Consider the following 11,214-nt stretch of genomic DNA (forward strand, 5'->3'; position numbering starts at 1 on the left):
TCCAAGTCATACGCTCCGTAAAACTAGTATTTGCACAGTAGTAGATGTAGATCAAAGAATATAATAAGGTATAGGTAGGTAATTTTTGCACATTTTCTCTTTGAGCTGGTAACTGTTGAGTGCACTTTCAAAAATAGAAAAATATTTCCTCCGTTCTTGAAAGTTACCTACCTACTGGACCCTAATTGTTTATCCTATCCTATATCGAAGTGAGAGATCATAGAGGCCATCAAAAATATATATAGAAGAAACTCAGGAAGAATCAAGCTAGAGTCGCTCGGCCAAAGCTTCCCCATAGAAAGAGGAGTAAGGCAAGGCGACCCACTGTCTCCTAAGATATTTAACGCCATCCTAGAAACCATCTTCAGCAAGTTAAAATGGAGTAAACTAGGAATATATATACAAGGTACTTATCTAAATCTCTTGAGATTTGCGGATGACCTAGTGCTGATAGCAGAGACATGTACGCAACTACAGCATATGACTGAATCCCTACACCTAGAGAGTGTCAAAGTAGGATTAGAAATGAACCTAAGCAAGACAAAGGCAATGACCAATAGCTGGAAAAGACCACTAGGCATAGATGGCAACACACTAGAATATGTAGAAAAATATACTTTTATATACTTAGTTTTAATAAATTTAATATTAGTTAAATATTTAATAATGAATTGGAAATAGAAAGGCGAATAAAACAAACATGGAACAAATACTGGAGCCTTAAAGACAAATTTAAAAGCAACATGCCAATAGCCATTAAAAGTAAAGTCCTGAACTCAAGTGTCTTGCCATGTATGACATATGGAAGCCAAACATGGAAATTCACAGCAAACGCTCAGAAGAAAATCATCACTTGCCAACGCGCGTTAGAAAGAAGCATGCTCAATATAAGAAAAATAGACAAAATAAGACACTAAAATAAGAGAAAAAACAAGAGCAACAGATGCCTTGAGTTATGCAAAGAAACTTAAGTGGAAGTAGGCAGGCCATACAGCAAGACTAACAGACAAGAGATGAACATTGAAAGTCACTAAATGGAGAGGCCCACTTGGCAAAAGAGGCCAAGGCAGACCACTTACACGTTGGGAAGATGACATAAAAGGAACAGCCGGCACAGACTGGATGTCATTAGCACAGGACATGGACAAATGGGCAGCACTGAAGGAGGCCTTTACCCACTAGGGATTCATGTAATTAATACACCAATTTTAAGTTTAAGTTTTATTTTTCAAATTATATGTAACCGTTTTTACATCGAATAAAGGGCTTTTTTATTTTTATTTTATTTTATTTTATTATATCGAAGTGATGAATAATTACGAGTAGGTATACAAGGCGAGTCTCTGTATGACCCTACTATTCCCCATCTTAGAATTTGTTTCTGCTTTTTGCAAAGAAATCTTGACAGCCGTTTAGCGTAGGTACAGACGTCGCTCACCGGATGATTTCTTAACTCTTTGCGATGATTGGACATCATTTTGGTGAATTCTTACATGGTTTTGCCCACAGGAAAGTCGATCTGGTCGGTTCATCTCAAATTCATGACGAGGAAGGTCATCCTTGTCATCGGGTTTCCTCCAAATGGTGAATTATTTTATGATATTTACTAAGGTCTTCAAAATGGTGTCAATGGATTTGTCCACACCGTATATGCGAGCTGCAAAATAGCATATCCAATTTATGAATGGAATTACAGCGGGGTGTATTTCAGTTGGATATAAAAAGCTCTGTGAACATGTCATGAACGACAAAAAATCCACTCGTTTCGCATTAAGTAGCTTAAACAACGCGACCCAACGTCAGCCTGACATGCGATATGAAATATGAAATATCATCTGCTGAAGCTGACTGTAGTCGGTATGGATATAAGACGAAGGTTGATAAAGAGGGTTGTTTGAATAGGTAGTACACTACCTTTACTTGGCATACAAGCATACGGCCCGTCTGATGGTATTAACTTGTTACCGGCCATCACATGTGCGCGTTACCGATCCTTTTGAAACCTGTTCACTCCTTTTTTGAAGAACCCCACTCCCCAGTCCCTCGCGAAAACTGCCGGCATTCCACACCGCGACCATTTAGGTCCAGGGTGGGAGACAGAACGCCCTGCCGGCGGTGAAAGAAAGTTGCAGTAGGCATTATAAAACAAACATGATGAACAAAATCCACCGGTCAGAAGCTCAGAACCCTAGTTTGGTCCTCACCACTAATATAGTAATAAATAGGTGGTGCCGACGCCGACCCGTAAACATGCCTAGAATAATAGACCCTAAACGATTTTGGTCACATAGCTTTAGATTCTAATAAGTGCGCGTGTAGCAATCAAGGCATCCATCAATTTAGCCCTATTATCTCCTATTAGACTGTAGCTGAAAATAGGAATTCCCCTTAGTCACTGTGTCGGTATCTTCCATTAAAACACCGCCATCTCGTCTGACGAGTGCTTCGTATTTTTATAAATCATTATAGTCAAAAGACGAATGGAATACTTGCAAATACAAGAAAATTGTAATTTGTGTGGAAATTATGTTCATACATTAAACATGACCTGCCTTGCGCCCACGGCCTGCTTCGTCTTTTATCTAAAACAACTGCAATATGATCAGTGTTGTGATTTGAATGCTTTGAAAACTACTGTGCTTCCGTTGTAAACAAGTAGGTACAAGTAATATGTACAGAGTACAGTACCTACCGGGTCCCGATGATGTACTCCAATTGGATGCAGTAATGCAGTTAAGCAAAATTGTGTCAACCGACAAAATGTCGAAGAATGAGATATTGATGCCAAATGCTTCCTTGCACAATAATCTGTATTTTCTAAAAACTAGTCAAGTGATTGATTACATTTATCTTACTGCTGAAATTTCAGGAAAAATGTTGTTACATTTGCTATCTAATTTAAAGTTGTTTTGCAATAGTGTCCCAAGACTCAAGTCTCAAGTCTCTTAACATGGAAATTTAGTGTAAGATACACCATTCATTTAAAGTAATAATGATTCATAAGACATAACATGTTATTGCTTAGTACGAAAATCCAATATTAGTTCATTTTCGTGTGTCATAGTCAACTTTTTAGTAAAATTAAAATATGTAGTTTTCATGGGATACTAGTTACAAAATGAAAATAAAATTAATTATAATTAATAAAGGTGTATGTCTTTTTAATTGACTTTATTAAAGGTTTCTTTGAATTTAATATACTTATTTTAAGGGTTAAATATCTAAAAAATAATTGTAATATTAAGTAGCCGCCTTTTATTGAAATATAACATCATTGTTGCGACTTATTTACGTCATTATATATTAATGTCTATGCACTTAAGTTATCTTTTGCTATTGTATAATTCAAATTAAATATTTGGGGAAACAACACTTAAATATAATATATTATTTAACATACCATGTTATTGCTGTATTCTATTTCTGGTTGTTATTATATCTTTTAATAAGACTTAAGGAACTTAATTGCTTATTGCAGAATGCGCAGTAAATAATTCGCACTTAATATGCAAAAACAAGTCAAGAGACTTGAAACATTTTTTCACACAATATTGATGTTTCCGAAATTTGCAACAACTAAATTTGCATAACCTGCATATTTGGTGGAAACAAAATGGGGTTTCTGTATGGTTTGTTTTTTATTTTATTTTTATTTATACATAACACTACTTACATCGTTAATATGTTTAGATAACTAACGTCCCTTAAAACATCCTTAACAACTTTGATAAAAGTCTTCAAACGCGATTATCTCAAAATAGCGATAGGGTTTAGACAATTAAACATCTGGTCTTTAAAAATATTTATTTTATAATATAAAGCGATCTTTAAATTATTTTCACTGAATTTTACAAATTGTCATGCACATTCGGGCTGACTAAACCTTTTCTTAAAGTACCTACCTATATGTACCAGAGAATAATTCTTGATGTAAAATAGTATTTCGTTTATACATATAATATAGTTAATTTGAGTTCTAAACATCATTTTGGCTGTGTAATTAATATTGACCATGATTTACTTTATTTAATTTTTTGTTTTTGTTACACCTAATTGTATATTTATTGTTTAGATATTAATTTTAAGTTTTATCTCGATTTATATTTTAACTGCGTTGTAATTATAAGTTTTTGACATGTAAATTGGTTTTATGAATAAAATGATTATGATTATGATTAAGTACACCATCATCTTGTCAGTTAGTTGGAATAAGTACTACACTACTAGAAAAGCTGCACAACTTCGAATGGTCGTGTTTTATTGTGGCTAGGTTTGTATATTTTATTTTCCCGTCACGGGACCCTATTATCGGAAATATGCAATACGTGACCGGCGTTTATCGTTCACCATCTTAAGGCGACTTCAATAACTCGGCCGACGTGAGTTTTTGCTCGGTGAAGTCATAAGTGATAATATCTCGTCATGTGCTGGCGGGACTTTTGCCCGGGCAATCAGAAAACGACAGATGCATTGGGCAGTATACTATTTACCCAGTCAAATAATACTAACTCATTGGGATCCTTACAATCCGACAGAATGATCATTTCCCAAACTGTTTCTTAGCAACTTTTATAACACACGCGTTTCATACGACGTCTTTGAACACACTTGCGAGGAAAAAAAGCTTTCATATAATTCAAATTTTAATTGTTAAAACAGCTAGTAAAAGTCTGAAATCTTTCAAACTGCCTGCCGCTGGCGGGCCGGCCGGGCCACGCAAGGGAGGCTAGAAACGCATAGAAGAAACACTATAGTATTACCAATATTTTTACCTAGACAGGTTCGTTAGTTACCTTGTGATCCTCAGAGGAAAAAATAGAAGCCCCGCGAAGCGGCGCTTCGTCGACCGGTTGCCGGGTCTCATTCGCTTTTAAAAAAGGGATTATTCTGTGCCACAATTGTTTTTTTATTAATTAAGTCATACTTTTGAATTTGTTGCCACCCACACAACCAACCACACGAAACCACACGAAAGCTACCACGAGCCATAATAATTGTCGAAAAGTAATTGCCAAAATACAATAGTTTGTCATGTTTTGTTATGGTTTTTGTATTCTTTGGCAACTAATCATTTCGAGTAATTAAAATTTGGTAAAATAAATGTTGCCAAAATAAGGAAATGTCAAAATATTTTATTGCATAACGTTCTCATGGAATATAGGTATTTATATGCGACTTGTTAAGTTGGGAAATGATTGGTTGGGTTTTTGGGAAAGATAGTTTGGGATATAAAAATTTGGCAAAAAAATTCGGTAATACATTAGTAACCCTAATTAATTTTAATGGGTTTCTGTTAATTTTTAGTTACTTGAAAGTTTAAATACAACATATTTCTGATGTCATGATCGCTGTGAAACAATTTAATCCCAACTAATATTAGTCGCCTAAATATAAGGGGTAAAAGAAATCTGAGATTCTATTGATGTTCTAAAAATAGGAGTTATAGCCGGCCGGATTGGGCACACATTTTTATTACCTTAGGTTGCAAAATGGCCCTATTGGGGTTACAGGATGAAATAAGAGGTAGAAGGGCGCTATAGTTGTGCTATAATAGCGTTGATTAAGTACTTAAAATATATGTACTTTAACGCTTTGCTGCTTTAGTTAGAAATTAGAATCAGGCCGTTGGGTACAATCAATCAAGTTGCGGTACCGCATCTAGGTAAAAAAAAAATCAGTTTAAAATAATGATGGTAATAATTAGTACTTAAGTAAGTTTAACTTTTATAATTTTGTTTTATGCTTTAAAGTAGGTACTTACCTCTTAAGATGAAACCATTCTACCAAAAATGGTCCAAACACGAAAGCTACATCGTTGAACAAGTAACTTAATTGAGAAACATTAGCTTAGCATTGTATTCATAAAGTCATACCCGAAACTCTTTGACCGTCCTATTCCGTAGATGACATCATATCATAGTTTCAGACCATACGTGGGCCAATTAAAAAGAGAGCACGGCTTTTTGTTGCGTGACAAAAAGTATTTCACCTCATTTGGGTGACGACCACCCGTTGGATAACATTACGTAAGCCTTGTACCATAGAGGAAGTTGGGAGACACAAAAAATGCTTGGAAGCGGCTTAAGTTGTCACCGTAATAGTTCTACAAAGCTAAAAATATTTCTTGTTTTAGCTGCGGCGGCGTTGTCTTCCTACTTGTATTATTCGAGCAGACTAACAAACATTTGGATCACAGCCCATTGTTTTATTTAATTATTCTAGTCTATTAAGAAAACATTTTTTTTTAAATTATTATTTGGAATTAATCCTAATGTTTCTGTTGCATTGTTTCTGTTTAACAGTGTTGGAAATAAACATTATGTGTTAATGCCAATTAATCAAAATTATTTGAGGTAATTGCACTTTTTAGCGCAGCATCTACTATAAGTATAACCGGCCCTTTTACAAATTAAGCCATTGATTTTATCCTATAATTGCTTTGAAATTATAAATGCTACAACATTCTAGGAATTTATAACTACGTAAACTACGTGTTTGTAAAATTTATTCGTTGCTTAATTGAGGTACAACCTACATAAATAGTAACAATTTATGAGGTAAGGCACCTGCGACATGGTAGTAAACCTCTCGATACATACAGTCAGCAGATAATATCACTTGGATTATAAATCATACCATCATTTACTCGTTAATATAATATCTGGGCGTTTTTTTGCCATATATAGATAAATAATATATATATATTGTGTATTTGTATTGTAATTTTTGATATGTGTTAACACATTAATGATATTGATTGATTGATTGTAACATTTCCGCTGATAAAGTAATTTTTCATTTACTTAAATAAATAAATATTTGGGGACAATCCGGACAATCTTACACAGATCGACCTAGCCCCAAACTAAGCAAAGCTTGTTATATATATGGGTACCTACCAAGCGACAATAAACTCGTAGAAATTTCTATAAATAAATACATACTTAATTACAGAGGTACCTAACATCTATAACTCAGTAACAAATAATTGCCCTTATCTGGATTTGAACCCGGGACCACCTGTTTCGTGGGCAGGGTCGCTTAACGTTAAAGTTATTTAACAAACTTTAGTAACAATACTTTTAAATTCATTCAAATCTGGACATTCTTGGGCTCATTCTACTCAGAATCGACAGCATTCTCCATCCTGCCAGTAATAAAAGATGTCCCAAAATGTCCATTCCGTTGCATCACGTTTTAGTCTAAAAAAAATCATTTGTATGTGCGTGAGTGCGTGACGTAGTGGAATGTACAATATTCATACAAATTTTTGGGATATTTTTTTATCATCAGGATTGAATAAAGTTTGGATTGGATTCTGAGTTGAAAGAACCCAAAAACACCAGGATCTGTGAGAATCAGGTTTCAATATTTATTTTAGAAAACGCCCATAAACGATCTTTAACACCCGTTCAATGTTAAACCCTTAAATCTAATCAAAACAGAAAGAGAACGATAAATCCATACATGATCTCATTGTCGTTATCTCCGTCGGCTATCAGAATCTATTCACCACAGTCGACTCGCAATATATTGGTAAAATGAGCCAGAGATGTAATTCCAATAGCTTACAGTATACAGCCGAACTGAAGGTTCTGATTAACCAGAAAAAGTGAACCTCCGCTTAAGGTACAGCATATACGGCTATTAAAGATGCTTGAAACTGGGTCTGCCGAGTACAGCCAATGGGAATACGACATACTGCACATACAACACTGTGGCTCTGAGGCATAGAATAGCGACTCGCGGCAGGCATGGCTAGATAATCATTATAAACCAATCACAATCAGTCATCCTGTTCCGATCCTGCCTCAATGAGTTCAATAGCGTGCGGTTACGTCAGCTAGCGGAGCCAGGGACTTAAAGATATTTGAAATGGCTTTTAAATTGATGTGTTCATGTACAATATGTAAAAGCTAACTAGCCTACCTAGTTTATAATTTTAATAAAAATATCCCTAGACCAGAAAAAAGTATAGCCATGCCTGCCGGTGGCGGGCTCCTTACATGACAAAAACAAATGCTAGTTAATGATTTAGATAGAATATCAGAACTTATTTATTTAGAGTTTTCATATCCAGAATCGTCAGTAATTTCGATTCAGATTCCAGTGAGTTTTTGTTCGTATTATGCGTGACGTAACGGAGACTTCATTTTCATTTCCAAAGTGTTTTTGTCCCTCATTTTAAAAATCGCGATAAAAAAAACTTTTTAAGTCTACCCCATCCAGTTATCAAGAGGATCTGTGGGTTCTAATAAAATCAACACAGCGCCTTTAAGGCACGCGCTACTGAGCCTGCCACCTTGCAACGAACGCAGTGAGAACGCCAATAGTCCGAGGCTCAAATGATGCCTTTCACCCGAGTTAAACACTCTACTTTTCATTTGACTTACTGAAGAAAGAAAAATGCATGTGTTTTTTTTAAACTTACATAAGTATAAATTTTTATGTTCTTTCTTGAGGGTACTTTCAATTAACAATTTTGGTAAAAATATTGTTATTTATAAAATGGGGTTGAAAATCAGAATGACAATTGAAATAACAAATCCATTTAAAACAAAATTTCGATTACTTATCGTAAAAAATGAAAATAATCTCACTTGGAAAGTAAAATGCTCTAGTGCAGAAACGTATCACTTTCTGCACACTTTTTAGGGTTCCGTACCCAAAGGGTAAAAAGTTAAAAATCTAAAAACGGGACCCTATTACTAAGACTCCGTTGTCTGTCTGTCTGTCCGTCTGTCACCAGGCAGTCATGAACCGTGATAGCTAGACAGTTGAAATTTTTACAGATGATGTATTTCTGTTGCCGCTATAACAACAAATACTAAAAACAGAATATAATGAATATTTCAGTGGGGCTCCCATACAACAAACGTGATTTTTTTGCCTCTTTTGCGTAATGGTACGGAACCCTTCGTGCGCGAGTCCGACTCGCACTTGGCCGGTTTTTAGAACAACAATCACCCTCTTTCAGAGCATGAGAAATGAGTAATAGTTTTAACGTGGATTAAAATAGTGTTCGGTACTACCGTTTGATTCAAGCTGTTTTGACCGTGAAGCTGCCAATATCTTCGAGTGCTCGATGCATGTAAAGCTGCCAAGTTCACTCCACTGACAGATACACCTAGCTTTTATTACTGATCAACTATTGCGATACCTAGTGGTTGCCATCCGAATGCCACCTTAAAAGCATTAAGGGTCCTCGGCAAGTCGGTTCTCCATACAAACGTAGTTACGCTCTCATTTTTAAACGAGTGCCTAGTTTGTACTTTGTGAACTCTGTACATACAATAGGATAAGGTATATCTATGTCTGTAATTTATGTAGCTTCAGATATATATACCATATATTTTCATACAAAACTTGTTTTTGCTCTATTTCGCTTGTTTTATAAGCTGGAGCTTTATAGACTAATTACAGACCTAGATATACTACCTCATGTCGTTGTATGTGCAGTTTCATTGCTTTCATTACAAACCAACACTTAGTTTTAAAATGAGAACGAAACTCCATTTGTACGGGAAGGTAAAATTCGGCGGAGCTTGTCGGGGACTTAAAGTTTAACCGATAAAACTAAAAGAGTCCCATCTATCAATATCATAGACATGGAACATCCACGGAAAATGCCCCCTGGGTTAACAAGCCAAAAACAGTCATATGCATTGCCCTGGCTCAGTGTACTCGTGTATGTGATTCAGATTGATTTTGGTCTTTTCCTTTCACCCAATATATACTCGTATTTGTGAAGATATCAATCATTGTCCTAGCACCGACTTCATACTAGTATTTTATGGTAGGTATATTCTTTAATCTCAGTTAGCTTTATTGGTATGCTATCCGAGTGAACTTAGTCGGTTCCTTTGGCTTGTTAATTCAATGGGTATTCACCGGGTGATTGACGTGATCGACGGAGGTGGCGCCAAATGTACTGAAATTCCACTGCGTGCTTTTTTTATTGCTATAGTTACTTGCAAAGATTGGTCCTACCTTCGCGTGATGCTAAGAATAATGTTCAAATTTCGCATTTCAGTATTCTTTACGGTAGTAAAACCACCCAACTATAGGTATATACACGGTGGCTAAAAAATAAGCGCATTCCCGTTGCCAGGGAGGTTTTGGGATTGTTGGGTGTTTTTTTTAGCAAATCTGAACCAAGAGAATTGATATGTATCTTTGCTAGTATTTATTAAGCAGTCTCAATTTGTAGTAGCATCAAAGTACCTAACCGTACTTTTTAAATGATAGGGGAGAGTGAGAGTGAGGGAATTGGGAACGGCGGGTAATTAAAAACGGTGAGATATATAGTACTTCTAATTGCACACAAAAATCTTGAGTATGTTTAACACAAATATAAAGAGGCCTTCATATGGCTAAGTGACTGTAATATTCGGAAGCTACGCACATGTGTTTACGAATAATCACTGTAATAGACTGTGTTACTGTAATAGATTTAAGTACCTAGTATTAAGACATAATGACATTTAAAAATATTTTTTATACAATAAATGATCGTATCGTATCGTAATAATCAAACAAAATATTTTCAACTTTTGTTAGGTATAATTTTATATCATGATAGCTGTAAACATGGAGTTTTTGGACTTGAAGACTCCAAATTTAGTTATTATCTTGTATATTCACCAAAATAACAATCATGAGTGATACTCATTTTAATAGATATTATTCAATTAGGGTTGTTAAGAACTAAGGAAACGAGAACTTTCCCAATTACCCCTTGCATTTTATAATTCGGTTTATGACATTTTTATATCTTTTTAGAGCGTTTGAAGTTAAGTGTTCCCAATTCCCCCACTCTCCCCTACATTTTGGGGATCCCATCACTATTTTTTTAATTTATACAGGGTGGCTGAAAAATAAGTACATTCCTGTTGCCACAGGGAGGTTTTGGGATTATACTGAGCAACTTTTACTACGCGATCAACCAAGAAATTGCAAAAAAAAATTACCCTCCCAAAGAAAATGGACCAGCCAAAATATACGAAACAGCCAATTTTTTTTCGCGATTTCGGTGGTGGTCCCATGGTAAAAGTTACTCAGTAGAATCCCAAAACCTCCCTGGCAACGGGAATGCACTTGTTTTTTAGCCACCGTTACGTACCTACTTGTAGTTTGATAGTGGCAGGTATATTGTAGTCAATTTAGCATCGAAACGAGTCGTTAATCATTTCGTACACTTGTGCTCACGTATCG

Source organism: Cydia strobilella, chromosome 1 (genome assembly GCF_947568885.1).
Source record: "Cydia strobilella chromosome 1, ilCydStro3.1, whole genome shotgun sequence".
Classification (NCBI taxonomy): Eukaryota; Metazoa; Arthropoda; class Insecta; order Lepidoptera; family Tortricidae; genus Cydia; species Cydia strobilella.